Here is a 27,979-nt window from a genome sequence, read left to right as displayed (position 1 = left end):
GCTATTAGTAGGTAAATCTAAATGGTTTATGGAACATCAAACTATAATGACAATAAGGTGACAATACTGTTTTATGTTGTTGATAGTCTGATATCTGTAACCCATTGTCTTGTTTAAAGTTACCATTAGAAATCTAAGTTCTGAAAAAGATCTTAACTGGTAGAAAAATTGTGACTTTTTACCTTTAAATGAAAATAAATGCTATATGAAAAATCAGAATTTCTAGACTGGGGACTTCCCTGGTGTTCCAGTGGTAAAGGATCCGCCTTCCAATGCGAGGGACGTGGGTTCGATCCCTGGTCTCGATACCTGGTCGATCGGGGAAGTAAGATCCCACATGCCGCGGGGCAACTAAGCCTGTGCGCCACAACCATGGAGCTCACGCGCCACAACTGTGGAGCTCGCGTGCCTCAACTAGAGAGAGAAAACCCGCACACCGAAACTAAGACCCGACGCAGCCAAAAATAAATAAAATAAAATAAAAATAATAAATAAATCTTAAAAAAAAAAGAATTTCTAGACTGAAAAACTTAGAGACATTTGGTCTGAGTTTAGTTTCTTAGAGCTTATGTTAGAAGGGCCATCCTAATTCCAGAAAAAAATATAAATTCTTTTCAGGTAGCTTGCATACATTTCTGGATGAAAAACTGATTAATAAATGTAAAAGCTTTGTAGATTCTCAGCAAGTGTTTTGGGGTTCTTTGTTGAAAAGCTAACAACTAATTATAAAAACCTGACTGGACTAATCAATTACTCAGATCAACATTAGGTGCCTATTATAGACATAAACATGGGAATTATATCTCCCTTAAGTAATGTACTAAAATCAGGAGTCTAAAACATTCTAATATGAAATGTGAAGGTATAAACAGTCTAATTATTAAAAGTCCTTACAAATAATGAGCTGACTTTTATGTGAACATTAGACACATAAAAGACATTTTTTGTTTCAGTTTGATTCCTGATTTTGTAGTTAGCTTTATATTTTTACAATGACAAATGTCAGTCAAACAATTAACTAATACAAACTACCCTGGTGCAAGACATCTAATGTGATGGTCTCATAACAACCACAAAAAATCATGTTTTGTTCTTCAAGGAAATTTTAGAATTGTATACATGAATATGATTATGATTTCTAGAATGTAAACATACTGATCTTTTAAAAAGTGCATCTGTGATATCCAAGTCTTTTTTCAGCATCTTTCCCCTAATTCAGAGATATCCTTAGACTAATGATAACAAAAATGTCCTCCTACAAACAAGCTTTCGGGGAGCAGTTGCCTGTCAAATATATACTGTTCCTTCCCTCCAATGAGCACTCTCTCTCTCTGTGGCATTGAGGAAAAAAGCAAGTTCTTAAACAGATTCAAACCAGAGGAAAACCAGAAATAGAAGCCACCAGACACCTGCTGACAAACAGTGACAAATCCCACTGACACCGCAGTGACCCCCAGTTAGTCAAGATTTAATTAAGGGCATAATTAAGTCAGTGGAACAGAACAGTAATGAGTGTTTTTTTTAATACGGGTAATTATACGTAAAAATACAAAGTGTGATGGAGACTTAAATATATCATTAAAATGAACAGTATAGAATAACAAACAGAGGGCAAAGTGTGCGTCTTCTATTGCTGTGGAAAAAAAGAAAAAGTTGAATCTGTCTCAGGCTGAGTAATACTCTAGCAAGTTTATGTTGGCTTCATGCTGGGAACATTTGTTATTCTAATTTTGCAACAATAAGCAACTATGGGTATTGAGATCCTGTTTTCAATGCAGATTCCACTGGCTTTGAAGCCTTTCTGTGGTTAGCATTTTGTCCAACTGCAAATGAGCAATTAAGAGACTGCAAATGTTTGGCTTCCTCTGGCTTGCCTTCTGGAAAAGTCCATCTGAGCGGGAGACCTGACAGATGCAGAAGACTCACTAATTCAGAGTGAGCCCCCATTATGTGAGAGGCTGCGATTTGATCATTGCTTTAGGCACGGACATCACCCACAGGATGATGGTCTACGGGTGGGGAAATACTGCGGAGGAAGAGTGAATGGGCTGAAATAAAGTTGGTAACTCTTCCAACGTGAAAACGAGGCGTTTAGGTCACAAGCAAAAAAAGTCTAAAACCACATTATATTCTGTGACTGAAAAGCATCCTGGTGTGGTTTGGGAGATGTCCTCCTGCTGGGATTCTTTTATCTATGATGTTCCCCGACCAGGGGCCTCATCTCTCCAAGCAACAAGTGGAAAAGCAGATTCCACTCACCATCCAACTGTCTCTTTACTTAGTGATGCTGAAGCTTTCCTTTAAAAAATTCAGGCCATCTTCTTCCTGCAGGTACTAAACAGATTCCCCAGTCTGGTCTAACCTGTGCTTTTGCAATATTCCAGAGGAAAATAAATGAACATCTCTATAAGCCTATTATTAGCAGGGCCAGTGGTCAGACACTGCATCTTTCTACTGAGGGCTGGGCTTGATGTTGCCTGAATAAGGATTGGGACAAGGGTGCCTTGTAAAGTATATGTGAATTATTTATAATCTGCGGCACAGCTGCGTCTCTCACTCAAAAGTTCAATTCCTACTGGTACTTATATATTATCAGACTGTTTGCCCAATATTAACTTCTTATAAATCCCCATGTATCTATGATGATAATGAATTTGCCTTTGACAAAGCTATTCAGTGTAATAAAAATGTCCACAAACAGAACTTTAACACTTCACACAGTGGTGTGAGTATCCACCAGACACAAGGGCAGTGGAACACAAAAGAACTGGCAAGAAAACTCACCTTGTGTTTAGATAGTGAGTTTACAGAACTCATGTCTCCTGAATGCTTGCCATAAAAATAAACATTATCTCTCTGACAAGGCTAGTATAACAGTTATCAGGAATTATAAAGTCAAAGGTTTTATATATACACACACCCCCAACCAGAGTTAATAATTAAATTCAGAAGACTTATAAGTTAAGGCATATTAGAATTCCTAATATTTTAGTGATCATTAAATCTATGAACACCAGGAGGCAGAGATAAGTGACTTTTGCAGCTTTAGAATCTGTAGTACAACTTCTAAGAGGCCACACAAGGTTCATGCAAGACACTCGTTCCATTAATCTGGTATCCAGTTCAATTCACTTGTACCATTTGAGCCAACAGACATATTTTTTGGCGGCGTCGACCAGTGGTTCTCGTTAGGCAAATCCATTATCGGTCTGTGTCTAAAGCATCTTTTTGCAAAGGTCTTGTTCTCTCCTTTCCCCATATCACCTCAAATTTTCTGAACACAATAATAAAATTGACTAAGCCCTTTATTAAAAGCTTAGGGGGAGTGCAAAACAGAAAGTCCAAAGCTGTTTGGTGGCATCTGTCTTTTCATGCGAGCAACTTTTGAAACGCTAATGACGGAATATCCTCCTGGGTTCACCTTACACGACCCACACACACGTCTGATACCCGCCATCCCTTCCACCCTCATTTTTTTGGGCAAGGCCGCCCTTATCAAGTACTGTATGAATGAACAGAAGTCTCTTTCATCCCCCACTTGCCTCATGGCTCAAAAGGAACTACTAAAATAGCAACAGAAATCCAGCCGCAGCCTGGTAGGCGGCTTGCACACGTCCCATTCTTGTTCCTCAGGCCCGTGAGAGGTTGGAGAGCTCAGCAAAATTTTTATGTATGGGAGCAGACCCAAGGAAAACTCACACGCCATAACCAATTGTGGACAGGGGGTCATCTATCAGCAGACAAATGCAGGAACTCCAGAATGTCTCTCCCCAAATGAAATAATATATCTTTGAAAGCCAATGCCCGTTTTAGGCCCAAGGCCCATATATCAAGCCTGAGCGGCTTGTGGAATCGCTCCAAGGCCATTAACCTTCCACCTGTTTCCCCTTGTCCTTCAGGATGAGACCCTGCCCTTGATTTTACTCCCTTCCCCTGTTCATCTTCCGACAGAGTGTAAATGTAAAGCAGCAGGCCTGTGAAATAATTCAAAGGCAATGGACCAGGGGCATGGTTACAAATCTCTGCCACTGGCACTGTGACTTATGCAGGCAGTTTGTCACACATGAGCCAGGTGACCTCTGTGACATAACAGAGAAAAATATCGCCGGAGATCAAAGATGGGATTCGAGCGCTCTAAGGAACTCTGTTCCACAGAGTGAGAGGGTTTTTTGGTACCCAAGGATGCCCCTAGTACCAATACCATTTGTTCCAGTGAAATAGGAAAGGTAAGGTTGGGGCTGCCCTCATTGAAATCATTTCTGTCAAGTGGTATTGGGGCTCTCCTGTAACATCAGGATTAGATTTCTGTTTTCTGGATAGCACCTTTGACTTGCTGTGAATGCCAGAAGTAGGCAACATGAATCTGTCAATTTGACCTTAATACAGAGAAATTAATAGAATTCGAAAAATGTAAAAGTGCGCACACGAAGAATGTGTCCGCTTAAGAACTTAAAAGCTATAGTTATGATGGTAAAAACAAAGTTTTACTGAAAATTATAAATTTGCTGGATGAAAGAAATGGGTTAGTAAATTTTCTGAGGCTCACACTACTCATTAAAAGGAATCGTACACGTTTAGTTATGTATGTATCATGTGTATAAAAAAAAAAAAAGATAGTATCAAATGAGATCACCTACATGAAAGTACTTTTGAAAGTGCAGGGAATTCCCTGGCCGTCCAGTGGTTAGGACTCCAACCTTTTACTGCTGAGAGCATGGGTTCAATCCCTGGCCGGGGAACTAAGAGCCCACAAGCCACACGGCACGACCAAAAATAAAAAATAAATTAAAAAAATAAAAAAGTCCAAACCTTTCTCCAGACAACATTAGATTTAGGAAAATGTCAAATTACTAAAGACACAGAGGTGTTTGCTGGAAGGAAATGAGCAGTTTAAATATTCTTAAAACTGAATTAGAATTAATTCCTACTTAGTATTTATCACTTGAGTTATGATTCTCTCCAGTCCCTTTGTGCATTTGAATATTCTGTGTTGGGTACAGAAAATGAACAAGGCTGGAAACAGTCCTCCCTAGGCCCCTTGTCTCTTTGGTAGGAGCATTTAATTTTGAATTTTTCATCAATTAAAAACAACAACAGTCTTGATCCACTGATTGGGAGCTGCAAGCAGAACTCGGTTCATTCATTTCCTGCTCTAAAGCAAGGCCTCAGCTGGGAGGTGTGACACCCTTTGTCACCCTCTCCTCTAGTTGTGTACACACAGGATCTCTTCCAAGTGTCATACGTATTGGTCTTTAGTTGGCCAAGTAACGTGACTTTCCATTCTTCAAGCAGGCTGACACCAATGTCAAGTGTCTACCATGTGGAAATGTTAGAAAATAAAAATAATTAACTTAAAGAAATAATTAGAAAGTTCTGCTGCTAAAGTCTTGAGCTATTTTTAAATGCCTGCCTTAATTTTCACAGAAACGCGAAGCTACCCAGCCACAGGGTTCTTAACCAGGGGCTGCCCCTGGGCTCCAGGGGGTCTGTGAAGCCCCAGGATGGCACACAAACACCTGTTTATGCATTTTTCTGGGAAGAGTCATAATAGCTTTCATCAGATACTCAAAGGTGTTTGTGATCCAAAGAAGGTGAACAGTGATTGACAGAAACTAGAATTCGAAGCCCCGAAGTTTTTGCCACCAAACTAGAATCCAGAACTGTGAGAACTTGAAAGGCCCCTAAAGGTCACTCAGCCTGACCTGTCATCTTGCAGATGAGACAAAATAGGCTGACAAAGGCAGCCACATGGCACGATTTTATAATAAAATGCCAGTTAGTGAAAGGAGACCTCCGGACTCTTGCTTCCTAACCTAGGACTACTCCTCCCTTACACATGATCCCAACCTTTCCATTGACTGTTGTTTAAAAGTCAGATTTTGTTTCATGTCCCTTAAAATAATTTATCTGTGATACAGAAACCTAATTATAAGAGATACCCATGTATTTTAAAAAGCATAAAACATTTTATAATTATGGCCTTAGGCATCTGCTGTTATGAATAAACATTAAGACTTTCCTTTGTGGATTAGAGTTTGTTTTGACAAAAACGGCAGTAGAATGATGGATACGATGCCTTGAATTCTTGTTAGGTTTCCTTCCTGAAATAGATGGTGGGTGTGTGTGTGTGTGTGTGTGTGTGTGTGTGTCGTAGGACAGGGTGGGCCTAAGTTTTAAGTAGCTTTGTTGTACCTATTTCATTGTAAGCACAGTTTAAGCTTCTCTATAAATTAATATTTAATTTGCACAGATAAATCGGTTGTCTCTTACGGTAAGCGTAGATGCGCCTTTGGAATATTCATGAAAATTTCAAATCAAGATCATGTAATGCTACCTATTACCAATAAATATGTTTCTACTTAATGTTTATTTTGAATTCTCTCTGCTTCCAAACTATGAACAAAAGTACAAAGCAAGGCATGCCATTCAATTACCTGAATCCTCAGACTAAAGCAAGGCATTGAATACTTCCAGTAAACCACCTAAAATAGTCGCTCCTTTTAGAAGGAAATGCTGGACCCCCAAAATGGAAAAGATCTGCTAATAATAAGCTATCCTAAATTTTTTAATCCAGTAATGGTCTATGATTTTAAAACAAATAAAAATATGGTTAGCCTGCAGCCAAAAAAAAAAAAGGAAAAGAAAAAAAAATTCCTGGGCATGAATCACTGCTTACATTCTTTTCCATCCACAAACAATTTCGTTTGGGAAAGTTGCCACGTAGTATCGACAGTGACAAAAAATGGCATTGTCCCGTGAACATCTGTTTCCGACTCCTACACTGATACTGCAGGCTGAGGATTCAGGACCTGGTTGGTGTTCACAAGTTGCCACAGAGGAACTGGAAGTCACTGGTACGTTGAGGTTTTATTATTGGAACACAGGAAAACTTTATCATCGTGCTGGGAAGTTCTGTATCTTTTGAAATATTGGAACCGGGGTTATGTTAGCACATTAAACCATGCGGAAGACTACTTCTGAAGAAAAGGGAGGAAAAACATGGTTTCTTGTCTATTATGTCCTTGGGTTGATGTTCCCACTCAATCTTCATATAACTTCCTCACCCACCCTCAACTGCAAACTATTTTGTTTGCTAAGGTTGTGATTGAGTTTAGTTTCTTGGAAAAAAATGAGAGAACCGAGAAACCAAAGAAATTCTAAGCCAAACATGGTAAATAAACACCATTGTTTCTTAACAAAAAAATCAAATGAAACCAGAAGAGCTTTTATATACACTTTGGTATTTTTTTTCTAAATTCAAACTACCATGCTTACACTTTTTAGAAACCTGGCAACACAGGGCTCATAAAGGCTCCTAACTAGAGAATCCTCACCTCAGTCCAAGCTGTTAAAAGAAGGAAGGCTAAGAGCTTCCGGGAGAAAAGCCAGTGTGCACAGAACACAGGGAGGGGTGGACACAGGATGCAGACATGGGGCTTGTGCCTTTGAACTTGAACCTGGTTGTACCAGCGATGGTTTATGCTAACCTATCAATAGCCGTGCAGGGGCACAGGAGAGATTTCTCCTCTGTTTTACACCTTTTCTCTGTTTCACGTCTACTTTTAAACAAAAACCATATCAGGAGTAAAAGTTATTCACAATGGTAATTCTAAATGGTAACGCATTGTCTGCTCAAATTATGTGCACACTCCAAATTAATTTGCATATTACTGAAGCAAAGAGGCTTCCCTGTTTTTTTGTGGTCAAACACTGATTCACTTATATGCATGGAGGTGCTGAGGGGAAATGCAATCAATGCCTGACTTCCATGTATTTTTTAAAATGTTTCATTCTATCTACAAAAGAGTGCATATATGTATATGTATAACTGATTCACTTTGTTGTTCAGCAGAAAGTAACACAACATTGTAAATCAAATATACTCCAATAAAAATTAATTTTAAAAAATGTTTCAGTCTAAAAAGACATATTGGAACGTATTCTATAGGATACTGTTTGCCCTGTTTGACACTGCACATAATAGGCACTCAAAAAATACTTGTTGAATAAATCACTAAATCACAGAGCCAGCTATCCAACTGAGGATAAGAAAATAATAAATTTCTACTGGAGAGAGATAAATCTAATGCTTCATTTGCCTAAGAAAGATAACCTTTTCACCAGAAAACACAGTTTGTGCATAAGTAATTTATGATTAAAAATAATAATCTACTAATACTAAATACCTCAAAGTCATAATTTCATATCCTGAAAATCACCACAAATATAACTGTTTTACAAATAATTACTATCATTACCACATATGGAAAAATATAGCTGTATTTGGGGAAGTTATCTTTTCTTCTTTTGATTCTGGGCCCTAACTGATGAAAAACAAAAACAAAGTACTTGAGATTTGTTTTTCTGTCACTTAACTACAGTTTTATAATCAGTTCTCAAATAATTGCACTCATCACTAGTTATGAAAAAAGAAAAAAAACCTTAGCAGACAATGTATAATACTATTCATGCATGTGAATCCTTTGTTATAAAAAATAATATAAAATAGAAATTTGTTGTATGTGTCATATGGGACAGTAGTAGCCTATGTTTATACTGTCTTTTATGTTTTTCAACTCACCTTTATCATTGGTTCCTCACCAGAGCCTTGTAAGATAACCGAGTACAGCCATTTTCATCCCTTTTTATAATGAGGCATCCTTCAGGATGGAGTTGATTCAGATGGCCCCATTTCTACAAAGTTTTCCTGGGAGCCCTTTCCTTAGATAGAGTACAGTCCTGCCCTGTGTTCTTGCATAGGGATCATCTCTATGACACATTCTTTGTAAACTCCAGGTCTGCCCTCCCAGCCACAAATGGCCTGTGAGCAGGAACCAGGTACTTTTTTTGTTGTTGCGGTATGTGGGCCTCTCACTGTTGTGGCCTCTCCCGTTGCGGAGCACAGGCTCCGGACGCGCAGGCTCAGCGGCCATGGCTCACGGGCCCAGCCGCTCCGCGGCATGTGGGATCTTCCCGGACCGGGGCACGAACCCACGTCCCCTGCATCGGCAGGCAGACTCTTAACCACTGCGCCACCAGGGAAGCCCGGAACCAGGTACTTTTATTTACCTTGTAACCCCACTGCTTAGCGTTGGGCCTGGCGGCTCAATACATGTTTGCTACATGCATCAATCAGGAAACTGGCACAGGGACACATCTGTAAGTGCTTTGACCCAGAGCTCACTGGTGGCTCAGGTGATGCTGAGACCTGACTCTTGGTCCAGGGCTGTCCACTGCCCCTCCCAACTTCAGCCACATCAACGAATCCTCTAGAGATATAATCTGATAATAACCAAATAAGTTAACAAAAAGGCAAGCCCTCAGTGCCGATTTTAGTAAGGAGGTCAAGATAAAATTCTTCATCACACCTTTTGTCACCCAGAGGAAATATCAGCCTGCCAACTTTACAAACATGCCAGTAAAAAGAATTTCCTTGGCAAACAGATAGCATGGAAATGTCCTCTTTAAAAATCAATTAACCCCCTAAATTCCTGAGCTTGCTAGAAATATTTCCTATGCCATGGAATACAAGGCTCTCTGAGAAGCTCTTCCCCTTTCTATTTCTGGATTCTTCTTTTGTTCATCCATGCTAATAATAGTAGCAGACTTGGGGGGTTATTTATAGCAGTGTGAGTCTGTGAACACTTTATTCATTTATATTTCCTGTGTTTATTGTTACCTTACCATTCTGGTAATTAAAAGTGTCCAAGATTTTATTTAGTAACAAATCACCTGTAAATAGCATTTCTTTTAATATATGAAAGCCTATATTTAGACTCAATAAAATATTTTACTCCCATTTCCCATTAACTAAAAACAGATTTCAATGGTGGGGCGTGGGAGGGGTATACAACTGTGTGTTCTTTCCAAATTTTATATGAATTATTATTATTTGACCTTTAGATGTTTTGATTAAAAGAATCTCACTTTACGTGGCCACTCATGTATCCTGATATCACTCAAATTTTGTCTTTTGATATTGAAGCAAAGTTGGTATTATAACTAACCCACAAGGAGTTTGTTAATCAACAGACTATCGTTTAAAAACATATCTGATTGTTATATAATATGGTTGAAAATATAATATTAAAAAATGCCTTGGGGGGCTTCCCTGTGGCGCAGTGGTTGGGAGTCCGCCTGCCGATGCAGGGGATGCGGGTTCGTGCCCCTGTCCGGGGAGATCCCACATGCCGCGGGGCAGCTAAGCCCGTGCACCACAACTACTGACCCTGTGCTCTAGAGCCCGCGAGCCACAACTACTGAGCCCATGCGCCACAACTACTGAAGCCTGCGCCCCTAGAGCCCGTGTTCCGCAACAAGAGAAGCCACCGCAGTGGGAAGCCCGCACAGCGCAACGAAGACCCAACACAGCCAAAAATAAAAAAGCCTCATTTTCTCCCCGCCCTTGCCCCCCAAACTGCTTGCTCGAATACAGTCTCTATAAATGGTCCCACCCACGGATTCCCTTTGTAGCCAATGGGTTTTCTGGTATAATAAGTATCAAATCAGGAAGATCAATTTTGCCAGATTTACTTCTGCTGTTTCTTTACCCTGATTTTTTTAAAATTTTTATTTTATATTGGAGCATAGTTTGATTAACAATGTTGTGTTAGTTTCAGGTGTACAGCAAAGTGATTCAGTTATACATATACATGTATATTCTTTTTCAAATTCTTTTCCCATCTATTACCTTGATTTTTGGTGAGTTAGAGCCTATCTGTTTACAAGTATTTCCTTGTGAAGACAGTCATAGCAAAGAGAAATCCATTTCTCCCTCATATCTAAGACAACAGACAAGCACGTTCTGTCAACATGAAGCAGCATCCCATGTCCCTGGATCCCTTCATAACACAACACAGACTGTTTTAATCACAAAATCAAATGAAAGATAGCCTGTGTACATCTTTTTTTAAATTGACCAACTTTTAAGACTTTCAGAAAAAAATATCTGCTAAATACTATGATTGGCTCTGTCTGGGAGGAGTGAGATGCTGAGTAACCCAGGTGTACTGGCTCCTGCGGTCTTCCTGAATATCAGCTCTGCTTTGCATCGCAGCTTTAAATCCACTAGAATGGAGACAATTAAGTGTTTTTTTTTTGAATTGAAAATAGTCTATTTCTCAAAAACTAAAAATAGAACTACCATATGACCCAGAATTTCCACTCCTGGATATACATCCGAAAAAAAACCCCAACTAATCTGAAAAGATACAGGCACCCCAATGGTCATAGCAGCATTATCTACAATAGCCAAGGCACAAAAACAACCTAAGTGTTCACCAACAGATAATGGATAAAGAAGATGTGGTACACGTATACAATGGAATATTGCTCAGCCATAAAAAAGAATGAAATTTTGCCATTTGAGGCAACATGGATGGACTTGGAGGGCATTATGCTAAGTGAGATAAGTCAGAGAAAAAAATCAAACACTGTATGATATCACTTATATATGGAGTCTGAAAAATATGGCAAACTAGTGAATAAAACAAAAAAGAGGCAGACTCACAGATACAGAGAACAAACTAGTGGTTACCAGTTTGATGGGGGGTGGGGCAATATAGGGGTGAGGAGGAAGTGTTATTCTGCGATTATATGAAATCATATGTGTGAAGCTTTTGAAAACTGTAAAGCACTATAAAATTTAATGAATCTTTCATGCAATAAATAAGTGAACTAATATTACAAGAAAAAAAGAAGATAGTCTATTTAGAGAAATAATCAGCAGTTAAGTAGAGGATTCAATCGCAAAAGCTCTTTCTTAATATATATATATATATATATATATATATATATATATATATATATATTTTTTTTTACTTCTCTGCTCTAAAACTGATCGAACTAAGAGAGTCAGGAAAAGTGGGAGCAATTAATAAACATTTATTTACCAGTTCTCAACATGAGATAATTTAACAACTGGATTTGCCTGACCCTCAAATGTAACGGAACAATGATTTGGGGGCAGCTCTGCTGTTTCAAGTGCCCTTTCAATGTGTTTTTACCTAGTGTTCTATTTTGATAAAGTTAAAGCTAAACAAATACTCCTTACCTCAGAAACCTTTGTAAAGATATTACACCTTTGCAGCAAAGTGTTTTCAGATCTAAGCTAATCATTGATTTTGTGGGGTTTTTTCCTTCCTCCTGAAGTGAAGTGGGTTAGGGCTCAAAGCTGTGGAAAAACCTACTGCAAAAGCATGTGAAATACTATTTTGTGGATATAAGCACCGTGATATAGCCACTATTTTGTGGATATAACACTGTGAAAGTGTGTTCTGTGTGGCACATTTGATTTAGAAATCAAAGAACGTTAATCTAAATGGTTCTATACATAATGTGACTGATCTCTAATTTCTCACTAGGTAGTCATCTGGGTAAATAATTCCTAACCAAAGAAGAAAATGGCTCAAAAAAATCATCTCATAAAAGGACAGGAATCTGGAAAAGTGGGTAGTCTGTTCTCATTTCAAAAAATAAATTCATTTTAATAAGGACCTACTGTATAGCACAGGGAACTCTACTCAATACTCTGTAATGGCTTATATGGGAAAAGAATCTTAAAAAGAGTGAAAAAAAAAAAAAAGAGTGGATATAGGTATATGTTTAACTGATTCGCTTTGATGTACAGCATAAACTAACACAACATTGTAAATCAACTATACTCCAATAAAAATTTTTTAAAATAAATAAATTCATTTTCACTCTCTTGTTCCAAAGGGTGTCAACGTGTTTCTCCTCTGCCCTACAAATTCTTCCAGAATTCTCTCATTTACTGACCATTGCCACGACTCATGTTTATACATCACAGGTAGGGTATGCTCCCACGAAGTAAGAGTCAGCAACCTGAATCAGCTCTAATCCAGATTCATTGATACATTCAATTTTTAGAAGAGATTTTCTATTAAACATTACTATGCAGGAACAGTCCATGAAACCTCCGACTGGTCATTTTATTTAAAGGAGATTCTTGACTTGTAGTTTATTTAGAAATAAAAACCACAAGACACTCCAAAATATGACTTGGCTTAATAGAATTTGCTAGACTGTCTTTCCTCTCTACCTTAATTACTCCTCAAAACAAAAGTCCATAGTTAATGCACAAAGGGACCCTGTTACCCGTCCATTCAAAGAATGCCTACTCCTTTGGTCCCCCGTACAATAAATAAATGAATTTATTTCCGTTTTATCGATGTATTTAGTTGACATATGAAATTGTAAGATATTTAAAGTGTACATTGTGATGATTTGATTATACATCTACTTTTTAAAAAAATTTATTGAGTATAGTTGATTTACAATGCTGTGTTAATTTCTGCTGTACAGCAAAGTGAATCAGTTATACGTCTACACACATCCACTCTTTTTAAAATTCTTTTCCCATATAGGTCATTACAGAGTACTGAGTAGAGTTCCCTGTGCTATACAGTAGGTCCTTATTAGTTACCTATTTTATATATAGTCGTGTGTGTATGTCACTCCCAATGTCCCAGTTTATCCCTCCCTGCTACATTTTGAAAGGATTCCCCCATCTAGTTAATTAACACATCCACCACCTCATTTCTTTATTCATTTTTGTTTTGGCAAGAAATTTAAGTTCTTCTGCACAATTTATATAGTCATACCACCTCACAAATGAAAAACACTTAAGAAATTCACTTCATTTTTTTTTAGCCATACTAGAAGCGAGTAAAATTCACTTTTTAAAAACCTCTCAAAACCTTTAAACTTTACTTTGAATGTTGAGCTCTCGAGACTAAACTCTTCATCAAAACGTTCTGCAAGGTCCCATTTGAAGCCGACAAGTCCAGCTTAGAGGTAACCACTCATGCATGCGTGCATAGTACTGAGACCCAGTTAGGGATTCTATTTTCCAGTATTCTTCCTAACAAATCCCTTCAGAGTTCTGGTCTTTTTACTCAGATGTGTAAGTCAAGACTAGGTAAATAAAATCAAACAGGAAATGTATGATCATGTAATAGTTTACAGTGTGATTCTAAGAGAAAGGAAAAAACTGGATTTTTCCAATCTGAGGAGCCCCAAACCTTTATAACCTCTTTCATCTCACCATGGGAAACCCCTAACATTTCTCATGAGATCACTGAGGCACCTACATGTACACGAAGTACTATTGTTATCGGAGCGTCTGAATTCTCTATGAATCCTTCATCAAAACTGAAATAGAACTTAACGGCACTTTCTGCATAAACTGGTTGGATATGTGTATGAGACATGTCTTAGGGCAAGGAGAGTGGGGTCGGAGGAATAGGATGACGTGTTAGAGCGGCCAGTCAGTGAGCCTATAGGTGAGGAGAAGGTGGACCAGCCAGAGAGCATCTAACGATGCTGTAGTTATGTCTTCAGTCTACAGGCAGGAATATCTTTTGTCCCATGACCAATGAGGAATTATGTTTAGAAAGAAAACTCGGTAAAGGTATCTGGGCTTCATATCTGTGTTATTCAATTTGGGTGGTCTACGCTTAAATCCTCTTTGACCACCATGCAGATTCTTTATCCCCACCTTCCTCCTAGCCCCAGTGATAACCTATGCAAGAAATTCCTTGGCAGAAAGCAAATCAGAGGCACTTATACCTGAAACGAATGAGCTTAAGCTTCAGGAACCTTCCCATGGATGAGCGCTCTCCAGGCTCTTGAGGGAATCCAAGCAATTCTATGCACAAGGACTCGAGTTTGTAAAATGTGCAAAAGAGAAGATGTTTTTGTTTTTCATCAAGCACTTCCTAAATTGTGTAAGTTTCAGGGTCCTCAAAGCTGAGGTCAGTCTGCATTGCAAGTGACCACTGATTTGGGCTAATAAGTGAGTGGGCAAGAAGTTGTTTCAACTGCAAAGATACTGGACAAAATAGTATCAGGGTTTTTTCAGTGCCTGGAAGTAAATTAAGTAAGGTACTAAGCAGTGGGAAACAAAGTCCTTTTGGAGTAGATAAAACACTCATTGCTGCTGGCAGGGTTATTGATTCTGGTATGTCTGGCATATTCATGCCCATCTATAATTTTGTAGGTAAATCCCTGGATTTGTCCAAATGCCATCCACTACTCTGCGCTGGGGTGAGAGAAGCTTTGGAGAGACTATAGCTTAGATTATCTCTGATTTCTACTACAGAAAAGAAAGTGAAATCTGTTAGAAAAGCAACAAAGATAATGAAAGGATTGGAGATAAAGCTTAGAAAGAATATTTAAAACAGCTAGCAATTTTCTCCTCATAAAAAGGACTGTGGAGGAAAACAAACTGAGTCCATGTCAAGGTGGTGACTCAGACTTTGGGGTCAAATTCTAGAGAATCCATATTGAAGTAAGAAAAATCCTTTTAAAGGTTTGATGGTCCAAATCTGGTTTATGTTCTTGGAAGGGAGAAGTCACCTGGGATCAAGCAGTGAATGTCCTCAGCCACCAATTTCCCTGAGGTGTCACTCCGATTGAATTTGCATCCTGGTCCGTTTGTGTTGGCAGAGGGGTCCAGTCTTAACCAGACTCCTGTGTCTTGATTACTGAAATCAGTTTGAATCCCTTAATGACAATATCTGTAGGTTTTCATGGAGCTGCAACTCAACAAGCTGTAACTCAGTAACAGGTTAGAATCAAGCCAAGGGTACCCTCCTGTTTTGACTTTATGACAGAGGGGGTGACACTTCTGCAGAAGGAAGGGTTTAAGTTGCAAATCAAATAGCATCCTGACTGCTGCTAAACTCTGAAGTAGACTGCAGGGGAGTGTGGAGAAGCCTGGCCTCTAAGAAGAGCTTGGATTCTTATCTGCACGGGGTGGTTTAGTTGTGTTCTCCAGAATAATCAGTGGTTCCCAAAGCAGGCATCTAAGGACCAGCCCTGGCCTCTGCCGTCTCTCTGTTCCAGGAGCATTTTAGGAAGTTGGCAGTCCCTGCTCCCAGAGAGGCTGGTTCCCCTTCCTTCTCAACAAATGGCTCTCAACGGCTCAAGCCAAAAACCCAAGTTGCGCTTGCCTCATCTTTTTCTCCCAAAGCCCCTTTGAGCAAATTCTGTCGGCTTTGCCTCAATCTGTGTCCTGCCTGAGTCCATCTGCTTCTCCCCATTCCCACTGTCATGCCCTGTCTAAGCCGCTGGGTTGCTGAATCTCCTACACCCTCTCTTGCTTCCTCCTGACCCATTTCCCACCTCCAGCCAGAGCAACATTTCCTATAATGAAATTCGATGAAGACACTCCATTGCCTAAAATCCTAAGAGTTCTGTCCCAAACAGAATAAAATCCAAGCCCTACGTGGGCTGTACATTGCCAACTCTTTGACTTATGCACTTGGGTCTTCTTCATGTTTCTTGAAAATACCAAGCTGGTTTCCACCTCAGGGCTTTTGCACTTGCTGCTCCTGTGCCTGGACTGCTACATCTCTAGATTTAGCAAGGCTGGTTCTTTCCTGCTGTTTAGATTTCAGTTCAAGTGTCCACCCTTCACGTCTGTCTTCTCTGAAGCCCTCTAACTGCTCCCTCTCTTCCTATCTACCCTCCTCACTCATTTATTCTAACTGTTCACATTATCTTTCTTGTCAGTTTATCATCTGCCTCCCTCTCACTACAAAGTGAGTGTCGATAAAAATGGTACCCTGTTGGTCTTGTCCACAACAGCATCCTCTGATTTAGAGTAGGGCTTGGCACTTAGTGGGTATTTAATGAACATGTATTGAATGAATAAATGAATGAATGATTCGAACAAATAATTTTAAAAGCTGGTATGTGATAGCTCTAGGTCCACTGGGCTAGATAGCACCCTCCCCCCAGTGACGTGAATATAAACTGATTTGGTGCCACTAAATCAATGACTATGAAATAAACAGCAATAGATAAGTGTAAGGTTAAAAAGAAAAAGCTTTCTGGTCAAAACACATGTTATACTGAAGAAATTTTCAAATGTCACATTTGTTTAAATTAAACATGAAACAAAGACCAAGACCTCAAATATATCCATGTCACCAATTAACTGGAATTTACCTAGAAGGAAAAGGCCTATTGGAAAGAATAGCAGAAATAACAAACTATACAGAAAAGATATCAACTATATGCCTTCTTTACAACAACAAAGTTTTAAGTGATACATAAGAAGAAATCATTGGAATGTATTTCAGCTGAATGCTGGGAAACGAGGGAAAACCACACCAAAGCTGAACTCAGAAAAGGAAACAGGACTTCCCTGGTGGCACAGTGGTTAAGAATCTGCCTGCCAATGCAGGGGACACGGGTTCGAGCCCTGGTCCGGGAAGATCTCACGTGCCGTGGAGCAACTAAGCCCGAGTGCCACACTTACTCAGCCTGCACTCTAGAGCCCGTGAGCCACAACTAATGAAGCCCGTGCACCTAGAGCCGGTGCTCCGCAAGAAGAGAAGACATCGCAGTGAAAAGCCTGCGCACCTCAACTAGAGAAAGCCCATGAGCAGCAACGAAGACCCAGCGCAGCCAAAAATAAATAAATAAACAAAACAAAAAAGGAAACAGTAGGCATATATGTCCAACAGTCACTGTGGTACATTTCCAATCCCTCTGGGTCACCCCTTCTCAACTTCCCATGGTAGCTTCCCTTTGCTTTGAATAAAATCCTTACTTAAGAGCCCAAGTGAGTGACCTTAGTCCCCTGTCCAGCCACCTCCCATGTACATGCTCACCTTCCCACCGCAGGAATTATGCACTGGTCCCCAAAGTACAGTGCACAGACCTTATGTTTTCCCACCAGCTGTTCTCTGCTGGGGACGCCTCCCTGGCTCCCCTCACTTCTAGCTGCTCATCTGGTTGACATCTCCCACTCATCCTCCAAGGCTTCCCCCTCCCCTGCCCCAGGCTGGGTAGGCACCCCCCAAGAGCTTACCCTACATTCTGGACAAACCCCTATCTCTCAGTTTTCATCATTATTGGACCACTGCCATGTTTCTCAGAGGTCGGCCTGTTGTCTATGAGAAGTCAATCGTCTTTTCCAGTTCCAATACATTTCACACATCAGTGGAAGCATAGTCACAAGTAGCTGCACAAGCTTTCAGAGTCAGGGTTGGCTGTGGTGTTTGGTGCTGCATTTACTTTAATTGAGAAAAGTGCCCAGGAGGATGTAACTTGTGTCCGGCCAGGCCCACTTGTCTCGTCTACTGTAATGTAGCAAGGGGACCGACACACAGTAGGAACTCATTACAGGTTTGATGAATGAGGGGGTGAACAAGTGAATTCATAAATGAATAAAAGCTGAAATCTGTCCTAATCCTAGGTCACAACTCATCATTTATGCCAGAAATGTTTTACAGGTAGCTTGAGAGTGGGATTCAACCCTAAAGAAAAACGCTACGTCCTGGTGAATGAAATGCAGGTGTAATATGTTTTGATTCTTTTCAAAAGCCAACCCTCAGCTGGACCCATCCAAATACGTGACTGGAATGAAGTTATGTTTTCAAGATTGTGACATGTCATGGATAAAACCATAAAAGGAATTCTCAATGGTCAAATAAAACTCCTTTGGAAAACATTCATAACCACAAATCCCAATACATGAGTGCAAACTATTAATGCTTTTAAAGCACGTGAGACCCCACAAAAGTGAGGGCTACTGTTTGCACTGCAGATATCTGGCATGATTTAAACCTAATATAAACAGTAATACTATGGTGCCCAGGCATCTTCCCTCCTTAATTTACTTGCCACAGAGATCCAGAATTTTTTCTTCTCCAAAACTGGAGCAAGAATCAATTAAAATGTATAATAATGTCTTAACTAGCTAATACAGCAATTAACATGAAGGGGCATTTCAAGCCCTGAGTTTTTAGCGACAGGACTGTTCTTTCTTCCCTCTGTAAGGTTTATAATTGAAAGAATACCGTGAGAGATGCCTTTCATCAGCTCCACGAGTTACATTTCCCGCTTTGATAACTGTACAAGGAAAATCTAAGGCACTTCAAGCTCCCCAATTACATTTGATTAGCTAGTCAAAATAATATAACAGCTTTCATCACCCAAAGGAAAACTTTTGAAGAATTCTGTTGCCAACACTTCTGCACAAACACTAATCTATATCATTATTTTACAAGGGGAAGTGTAATATTTAGTAGTTTTTTTTTCTTTTTTTTTTAATTAGGCAATAAGCCAAGCCTCTTATCCATCACAACTTCAGATCCAAAAAGCACAACCGTGGTGCTGGGATGTGTGTGGTAAAGAAGGATTTGTGGTGATTTCAGACGAGGCAAGATACAGTGGTCAAAATAAAACAGGTCTTAGAATGAGCCAACATGTCAGGGAACACATCTGAAAACAGGATATGTACTCAAAACTCTGTGATATATATGCACACAAGATCTGCCTGGAGGAACCACGTGGGACCCAAAACCTATCCACGTGGGACCCAAAACCTATATGTGAGTGGAATTATTTTTTACCAAAAGAATGTGAGTGTGTCTGTATCAATCACATCAGGAACACTGCTTAAGAAGCCATTGAAATCCTGAGAATTTTCCCATTACCAATTAGCAATTTAACGTCGCTTGAAAGTGAAGACAGAATGTTATCTCTGCTGCCTTTACCCGCATCCCTCCCAACCCGTCCTCCTCCACATCTTGGGTGTATCCATTCAACACGGATCTGGTACCTTCTGTGTTTCATCCCCCCCAAAAATATGTTTTTAATTTAAATGAAATAATTATCTTGCTCTCACAGGTAAAGTATTCTGTAAACAGAGTATTTAGAAATGTGATAGTCAATTCACCAGAGGTGGTCCCGCTGTAGACTTTAAAAATCAACACTGTGAGCCATTGGATGAAAGGCCAGTTATCTCCGCGCTCCCCAAATGAAAGACAAGAGGCACCCATCTGGGGTTACCTTCTGCCTTTGCAACACTCTTATTGCGCAATAAGGACTTTAGACCTATTGGCTAATTAGTCCATTTGTCATGTAAAGGAAAAGCATTCTTACAGAATTAGAAGTTGGATCAAGGTTGGTTGTAAAGTTAATCCCAAATGTTGTGTAATCCTGGTGACACTTCTAAATATTCAAGCTAACGTGGTGTTCTTTTAGTTTCTGGAGAGAAATGAATAGCGGCAGGGCCCAGCGGTCCTGTGCACTTCAGATTTGTACAATTTCTCCTTCAAGTGTTTGGCTGTTCCTTCAGAGGATGCTGTATGTGAAGAACTCACAGACTTGGCCCTGGGAGGTCGGAAATATGGCATTTGAAAATGATTTCCAGGGAGGAAGTTAAAAGGGAGGGACGCATTGGTAGCCCTTTGTGGGACTGTGTGGAGATGTCGCTACACAACGTACATAGGTAGCAGGGCCTTGCCACGCACCGCTGCTGAGAAACAAGGAGAATTTCTAATCTGTCTCTGCACGGGCGTTACAGGGATCCACACATTCCCCTGCTCAGTCTCCTTTGCCTTTGCCCTTGAAGGTGACCTGCTATCCCCAACAGAAAACCCCGCTGCATGGGGTCCCCTCACCCAGAGACAGGGCCACATAGACATTCCATCTACTGTTCTTGAATGCAGCCCACTCCTAGGGTCTATGTACTCAACTGTTTCTCATGCTTCTCCATCCATCCTCAGACCTACGGGGTTTGGGTGCCCTCCTGGTCCACCACATTCCACCTGCAGGGAAAAACGCAGATGCAGCCGAGGACAGGGGTCCCAGGGATCATGATCCTATACAAAGCAATGCCTGCGGGTGCCTCTAGGAAGCTGAGGCATCCCGAGGGAAGGAGGAGAAGCCATGTGAGTGAGAAAAGAGAAAGGGAGTCTGGGCAGATTGAAAAGGAGAGATGGAGGTGAAGGAAAGTGGAGAAAATCAGGAAAATGATACAGAAGGTCCGAGTGTCTCCAGAGAAGCTGGCTGGGGACCCATGCACAGGTGGCCTGAGCTTCGCCTGGTGCACGGAAAAAGCAGAAGTGCAGAGAGAATTAGGTTTTAAGCATCAGACATTTAAGAAAGACCCAGCTGCTGGCAGAGGTGATGCCGTGTACGTCTCTGTTCTCGAGTGTGGGTGGGATTCTTGGGTTAGACATTAATGTCTTTAATGTGAACAATAGCACAAATGCTCAATTTCCATGCAGCCATTCTGCAAACGGATGTGGAACCCTCAGAGATTTGTATGATCGACTTCCCAAGTTGTCGAAGAATAAGTAGGAATATAGTCATCCCTCACTTACCCTGGAAAATAGGAAGATGTATTTTACCTCACAGGTTCAGAGGGCAAAGTCCTTCAAATTGGGTTAAGGAGTGTCACACACGAGTAATGTCTTCGGCTTTGTCACCCATTACCTGACTCTGTATAACAGCAGACACCGTGGGCAGACAGGACTCAGGGACTCAGGGAGCCCTCCCTCCCCGACACTGAGGAATGAACGTCTCGGACTTTCTGTAAGATCTGTGAGCAGTTTGTGTGCCCTGCTGGGCAGACACAGGTCTTGGAGTGAGCAGGGACCCTCGTTGTTCTCAGCAAACAAGTGTGTACCTGCTTCTAAGCAGACAGACTGATGCTCCTGCCTCTACTGATCATGCGGTAGGAAGCGGTGCTGGGCGTTGGTGGTGGGGCGGCGGGGACAGCCTGCCCAGTGTTCCCAAGTCGAGAAGACAGCACCCCTGCTGCACCCGATGGCCTGGTTCTGTGCCCCCCACCCCCCCAGTTACAGCCCCTTTTACGGATGAAGGTTTAGAAGCTCCAGAGTCTGCCACCAATGGCAAACTCCTCATCTTCTCCGATGCAAACGGTTCCGGATTCCAGCCCTACAAGGTCGCCCTCCAATTAAAAAAAGAAAGAAAGAATTTACATGTTCTTGGGCCAATTTAAGAAACTGCTCTCTGTAGTTTAAGAGTCAAAGAGGTCCTTTAAGACCTATTGTAAAGCGGTATTGAGACGGGCATAGTTTACAAAAGACCGCCATATACATTTTTTGCTTCGAGGACATTGTTATCACTTATTAGCCATGGGACTTGGGGCAAATCGGTGAAAATCTTTAGGTCTTGGTAGGTTACTCTGAACACTGGGAGCAAACATGCCCACTGCCCAGGGATGAATTAGTATTAAGTGAGATACAGTACTGGTAAAGCACTTAACAACTGTCTGACTCACAGTAAAAACTCAATAAATGGCGGGTATTATTCTCACCTATTATCCAAACTCTGCAGTCGAGGAAAAATGGAAGTATTTTTGTTAACCTTGAGTCTTCCATAAACCCTCGCCTATTAATGGACCTCCAAGCCTCGGGGGCAGGTTACCTGCTGAGGTGTTTTTTTCCCATGTCTTTGTTTCTTCCTCCATCTTTCTCATTCCTGATCCCCACCCATCCCCCAACTGATTCAAGCGCCTCGGTTAATTTTGCTGGTACTAACAGATTATTTGACTAAAAAACTTGGTTGTTTAAAAACCAAGTTAGCAAAAGTACAATGAGGTAACACCTAACACTGGTCAGAACGGCCATCACTAAAAAGCCTACAATGATAAATGCTGGAGAGGGTGTGGAGAAAAGGGAACCCTCCTGCACTGTTGGTGGGAATGTCAACTGATACAGTCACTATGGAGAACAGTATGGAGGTTCCTTAAAAACTAAAAATAGAGTTTCCTGCAATCCCACTCCCGGGCATATATTCAAACAAAACTCTAATTCAAAAGGATGCACACACCCCAGTGTTCATAGCAGCAATATTTACAATAGCTGAGACATGGAAACAACCTAAATGTCCATCGACAGATAAGGGGATAAAGAAGACGTGGTGTGTATGTATGTGTATGTGTGTGATATATATATATATACACACATATATATAAATATGTGTGTATATATATGGTGGAATACTACTCAGCCATAAAAAAGAATGAAATAATACCATTTGCAGCAACATGGATGGACCTAGAGATAATCATACTAAGTGGAGTATATCAGACAGAGAAAGACAAACGCCATATGATATCACTTATCTGTGGAATCTAAAATATGACACAAATGAACTTATCTATGAAACAGAAACAGACTCACAGACAGAGGACAGACTTGTGGTTGCCAAGGGGGAGGGGGTTTGGGGGATGGGTGGATTTGGAGTTTGGGATTAGCAGATGTAAACTATTATATATGGAATGGATAAACAACAAGGTCCTACTGTAGAGCACAGGGAACTATAGTCAATATCCTGTGATAAACCATAATGGAAAAGAGTATGAAAGTGAATATATATAACTGAGTCACTTTGCTGTACAGCAGAAATTAACACATTGTAAATCAACTATACTTGAATACAATAAATTTTAAAACATTAAAAAATAAAAACCTAGTTAACAAACTTTTATTAATCAATTAACTCCGTGTCTCTTTGGACCCATAAGGGAGGGATGGACGTGTCCTCTGAAAGGACCACGTTATGTGACCGCAGTGGTCCAGGGCTTTCCCTCTCCCTCTCCAAGACCAAAGGAGACCTTGTCCTGTCCTCATTTCCCGGAGCTGCCCTAAGGAGCGGACCAGAAAAGGGCCTGAGGCACCCAGTCCTAGAGCAGGCAAAGAGTGAGCACCCAGTAAAAGGGGCCTCTCTTCCCTTCACCACCTGACCTTGAGCAGAGCAAGGAAGATGCCCATTCTCTTCCTACCCTCATTGTTCATTTCAGACGCCTGACAATGGCTCAGCCAGTTAAACACGGGTTCCTTGGGTATGGCTGGCTATTCCCATGCTCCCCACGATGCTGGTAGATAACAAATAGATTAACAGGGGGCTTGCCTGGTGGCGCAGTGGTTAAGAGTCCGCCTGCCAATGCAGGGGACACAGGTTCAAGCCCTGGTCTGGGAAGATCCCACATGCGGCGGAGCAACTAAGCCCGTGCGCTACAGCTACTGAGCCTGAGCTCTAGAGCCTGCGAGCCCCAACTACTGAAGCCCGCGCACCTAGAGCCTGTGCTCCACAACAAGAGAAGACACCACAGTGAGAAGCCCGCGCACCGCAACGAAGAGTAGCCCCTGCTCGTCGCAACTAGAGAAAGCCCGCACACAGCAACGAAGACCCAACACAGTCAAAAATTTAAAAAAAAAATAGATTAACAGGAACAGAAAGCGTATCGGGTGTGTGAACAAGCAAACCCGGTATGAAGCCATCATCATTGCTTCGACCCAATCTCCTGGCTTCCCAGGGAGGAAACGACTAGCGCCTGGCTACACTGAAACCAAGCTTCGAGAAGTCAGAGTCTAAACCGAGTCTGCAGTTTGCAGATGCATCCTCTCTAAATAAAGCAAATGTAATACTTTAAAAAGGAACACGGAACGCGGAGAAGCCACATCTCCGCAGTCAGGGGGCCATTTCCACCAAAGAACACCTATAGCACGAACAGGTATTGATGGGACAGTGACCGAGAAGACTATAAAGTCTAAAGAATGGATTTCTCAATCAGTGACCGATGTGGGTGCCGGAAGACCCATGCCTGTCCAAGCCAGGAAGGCTAGAATCATATACATTCTCAGCACCATCAACCAGCCCAGAGGCTTCTGTGCCAGGTCTGCCTGGAGGGAATCACAGAAGCAGACGTCTGATGCCTGAAGAGCCCCGAGTCATGGAATCAGACCTGCAGATTCCAATGTTCCCTCCAAATTCAAAGGCAGAAGAAAACTTCCCGGCCCCGGTGGAAGAAAAGCCAGTTTTCTCATTTCCTTGTAAACAGAGAAGGGTCGGTTTCGTTTCTTCTGATCTCTTTTCGATGAGTAGGTTGAATGGTCATAGATATTTTAATTTGCCTTCAGATAGAAACACTTCTCCCCTCTTGATAGGAAATCACTTCAATGCTCATCATTTGCTTCCAGGAGGAACTACTTTGCATCCAAAGAAATGAAAACACAGGTAAGTGAAGTGACAGACTATAATTCTGGGTATGTGACCCTGAATCCCAAAGCTCAGGGGGAATCAAAGGGGAGCAGGACGGCGGGTGAATGTGGGAAAACATGATGCACACACTGCCCCCAACACACACACACACAGAAAAGAAGGGTTAAGCAAGTCCATTAAACATGGCTTAAAATTGGGGCAAATCCATAAAAAGGAATGAAATTGGGTCATTTGTAGTGAGGTGGATGGACCTAGAGTCTGTCATCAGAGTGAAGTAAGTCAGAAAGAGATAAACAAATATTGTATATTAACACATATATGTGGAATCTAGAAAAATGGTACAGATGAACCTATTTGCAGGCAGGAATAGAGATGCAGACGTAGAGAAGGGACATGTGGACACGGGGCGGGGGGGGAGGAGAGGGTGGGACGAATTGGGAGATTAGTTTTGACATAAATACACTACCAGGTGTAAAATAGCTAGCGGGAACCTGCTGTACAGCACAGGGAGCTCAGCTCAGTGCTCTGTGATGACCTACATGGGTGGGACGGGGGGGAGGGGGCGAGGTCCAAGAGGGAAGGGATATAGGTTTACATAGAGCTGATTGACTTCGTTGCACAGCAGAAACTAACACAACATTGTAAAGCAACTGTACTCCAATAAAAAAAGGAAAAAAAAAATTGGGGCAAATCCAACGAAATCTCAAACCGCAGACCTATATTGGTTGGGAAAGTGAACTAAGGCTTGGGAAAAGTGATCTAGGGTGTTAAAAATAAATAAATAAAACTCTGCTCAAAAAGCTTCTGCACCAGAGCAGAGAGAAAAGGCTTGCTCCCACCCCCAGTCTCCTCACTTTCGAGAAAACTGGCTTCGGCACGGCTGAATTCCTTTGGCACAAACTCCCTGAGCCTCTGAGCCCTATTTTCCACAGGAACACTAGTTATGTGTTTCACTCAGGATTAATTTAGATTTTTTTTTTATTCCTCCATGTATCAGAATCATTCACGGAGGGGAAGTTCTTCTATACCCATTCCCAGAATCCTCTGAAGACAGCTGGTCTCATTAGAAGATCAGATAGATCCTCCAGATTCATTAGTTGTTCAACAAAGTGGGAATTATTTTCTCACTGCTCTTGTGTTTGTGAGATATTCAAGACACAGATGGGAGAAAAATAACGGAAAGAAAAAAAGCACAATCTTCTTGACTCACAAAGACAGTGCTTTCTATGATAGGGCGGGGCGGGAGGGGGAGGGGGATTCTGGAATTCGCTCTTGATTTCCGAAAACACAAGGAAAAGTCAAGAGTATAGGCCACTGTAAGACAGATGGGGTTTAAAGATTTGAAGGGAGGGACTTCCCTGGTGACGCAGTGGTTAAGAATCCGCCTGCCGATGCAGGGGCCACGGGTTCGATCCCTGGTCCTGGAAGATCCCACATGCCGTGGAGCAACTAAGCCCGTGCGCCACAACTACTGAGGCTGCGCTCTAGAGCCCGCGAGCCACAACGACTGAGCCCGCGTGCCACAACTACTGAAGCCCGCGCACCGCAACGAAGAGCGGCTCCCACTCGCCTCAACTAGAGAAAGCCCGCGTGCAGCAATGAAGACCCAACGCAGCCAAAAAAAAGAAAAAAGGATTTGAAGGTATAGTGAATGTACGTTACTACCCCAAAAATATCGTCATACTTCAGTAATTTGTGGCCCATCTATCAACTGGTTACAATCCTAAATTCTCTTCCTTCCTATTTTTGCAAACATACATAAAAAGGAGCCCATGCTGTTGCACCCAGCATCAAGTAGGACCCAGGACATAACTTCCTTTAGCCATTTTCCTGCAGAGCAGAACTGCACGTGGTTGCCGCACCTGATTCTCCCCGAGAGGGCTGTGAGCAGAGGGAAAGGCACTCGGAGAGCTTTGGACACTCCTCCAGGGCTCAGAAGTGCCGGCTGGTAGATATGCACTTCACTGAATGATGCCCCAGTGGCCTGCGAGAATTATAGTAGCTTTCTAAAGTGACTCACTCACTCCCAGGGGGTCGTCTGGGCTCAGAGAAAATCTATCTCCCTGATTATTAGTGATTTAGTAATTGGGTGGTAGTGATGGACTTCTGATAACGTGGAGATTTGCTTTAGCTTCACTGGCAAAGGCGTGTATTTTTGGAGTCAAAGGTTACACGGCTTCTTTGTGTGTGTGCATTGGGGGGTGGGGGGCAGGGCTGCGGAGGAGCACAGCTTCTTGGAAGCTGAATCTACCAGTCCCAGCTCTGCCTTTCAGTAGCTGTATAATCTGGTACAAGCCACAGGCCCCTTGCCTCAGCTTCTTCGTATGTAAATGGCGGGGGTAGAATCAAACGACCCCCACCGTCTCTTCCAGATCTGGAAAGATCTGTGGTTTCTAGGCAAGGAGTATCATTGGATGTACAAGTGCTGTTTGGAAACCTACTAGTTTCAGGGTGTTAATTTCATCTTTTCCATGCCATGATTTTGGATGGAGATCAGGATTGTTCCTTCCTTACAGGTATAGAGAAAAACGAGACAGCTCACTGACATGTATCCTCTAGCTTTTTTACCCTACTCATCATCCAGCTCTGAAATTGCACGCTTTCTATGAGTATATTGTATTTTTTTTTTCTTTTTTGCTGTTCACGTGCTATGTCTCAAGATACGTGTTTGGGAGTTATATATTCCTCTTTCCCATTGCGATATTTTGAATGGGAACCAGAATATCTCTTTTTACACCTTGTAACTATGTAGAAAAACAAAACAACCCACCAAATTTCCTCTGGCCCTTCTGATCCCTTAAATAGTAAACAAATGGAATCTGTATTCCCTCTTCTCATCCACGGAGAGAGTGTAACTTGTCCTGGGAGAGTGAGCAAGGGGTCATTTGCAAAATTGCCTTATTATCCTATTACTCTCCGGGTGCAAATATGTGCCTTTTCATCTTGGGGTTGTAGAGGTATAAGCAATCTGATCTGCCCTATAAGTATATCGCTTGGTGGGTAATTTGCAGTGAAGTTAACAAGAAAAAGACAAATGTGTAAAGGGGAGCATTCATCTTCCCAAACGATATTTTAAAATCACAAGTTTAAAAAAAAAAAAAAATCACAAGTTTTGCAGGAAGGTAGGCAGGGACCGGGCTGCAGGTTTCGGGGATGTCTTGGAGGCCAGGCCGGGAGGGAGAAG

General features: G+C 41.5%; 1 protein-coding gene across 2 annotated transcripts in view; it reads right to left on the bottom strand.

The window, feature by feature from the left end:
• Positions 1-27,979, bottom strand: part of NR5A2 (nuclear receptor subfamily 5 group A member 2) — a 120,073-nt gene that overhangs the window by 68,875 nt on the left and 23,219 nt on the right. The window lies entirely within an intron of this gene.

This window comes from Mesoplodon mirus (genome assembly GCF_964341445.2).
Source record: "Mesoplodon mirus genome assembly, chromosome: 3".
In the NCBI taxonomy this organism is placed as follows: domain Eukaryota; kingdom Metazoa; phylum Chordata; class Mammalia; order Artiodactyla; family Ziphiidae; genus Mesoplodon; species Mesoplodon mirus.
The sequence above is the reverse complement of the archived record's forward strand: the minus strand, read 5'-3'. Positions and strand labels throughout refer to the sequence as shown.